Raw genomic sequence first — 1,416 nt, forward strand, 5'->3', positions numbered from 1 at the left:
CTAGAATCCATTAAAAAACAAGTGATAGGCGGGAGTAAGAATAATCTGCTTTCTCTGTTTTGACATCGTGATCTCTCGTCCGGGAGCCATCTGGGTCATCGATGTCCAGGTGTTGGGTTGCGGCCTCAATTCCCTGCACCGGTCCAAGGCCGCCGTCTACGACTCCCCGGAAATTGCCGAACTTCTTCGAGCTTCGGCTGAGCCCTGGACACCGGTGATGTTTACATCCGCAACCCTCAATTTCCGGGGCGTCTGGGCCTCGCAGTCACTGGTGGCCCTCAAGCATCTGGGCCTTGGTCTCCGGCACATGAAGTTGGCCTCTGTGAAGACCATTGAAGGGACGGTCTACGCATGGCGCGCCTTTAAAAGCGCGACTACAAGTGCGGCCGCGACCACGCGCCAAGCTAATGTTTTGTGTCCTGCATAACTGCTGACTCGGTGAATGCATGTAATGGTGACTCCCTGCCATCTCAGGGAGGAATGTGTGTATCCCCCCGGCGTTTTCGGGTGAATAAACGTTCTCAATAGCTCATTGACACGAAGGACGACCACGTATCATTCCCATTCCCACCATGTTTGTGTAATACAATCCATCGAAAAACGATGAGTGGGTGGCGGGAGTAAGAATAATCTGCTTTAAACAGGGTAAACGGCGGGAGTAACTATGACTTCATCCCGGTGGATGGATGTGCGGATAACGTGATTCTGCTGAGGACGGTGATAGAGGAGGCCAAGTCCAAGGGAAGGTGTCTGTTCCTGGCGGTAACTGATTTGACAAAGGCCTTTGACAAAGTGACCCGAGATGCCATCTTCGCGGCTGCCGCGGACGCGGGCTTGTCCGCAGACTTCGTGGACTACATCAAGGATTTCTACGGGGATGCGCCAACATTGCTCCGTATTGGCACCTCTACACGACTGGTCAAGCCGACAACAGGGGTGAGGCAGGGTGACCTCTTGTCCCCCTCTTATTCAATCTTGTACTATACGGATTCCTCAAGAAAGGTGGAGAGGGCACAGGATTAAGCGTGGGGGAGTCGACGCTGGACTCTATGGATTTCGCCGACGACCTAATTCTGGTCGCGTCCTCCCCCGTTGGTCTCCAGCACCGTCTCCACGAGGCGGCCACCTACCTAGCGTGGCGAGTACTTAACATCAATCCCGCGAAAACCTTCACTGTGGCGCTAGTGCACTCAGGTCGGGATAAGAAGACGAAGGTTGACTCAGCAAGGACATTCAAGGTCGCAGGCCACCCAATACCGTCAGCAGAACCCAACTTTACATGGAAATATCTTGGGGTTCCTTTCACCTTGACAGGCTGACCATCGCCCCCAACGCAAGAACTGTCGGATCTTCTACAGCGCGTCCAGCGGGCACCCCTCAAGCCACAACAACGTTTGGTCGTATCGAGATACTACC

The sequence above is a fragment of the Ornithodoros turicata genome, unplaced genomic scaffold (assembly GCF_037126465.1).
Source record: "Ornithodoros turicata isolate Travis unplaced genomic scaffold, ASM3712646v1 Chromosome13, whole genome shotgun sequence".
NCBI classification, from domain to species: Eukaryota; Metazoa; Arthropoda; class Arachnida; order Ixodida; family Argasidae; genus Ornithodoros; species Ornithodoros turicata.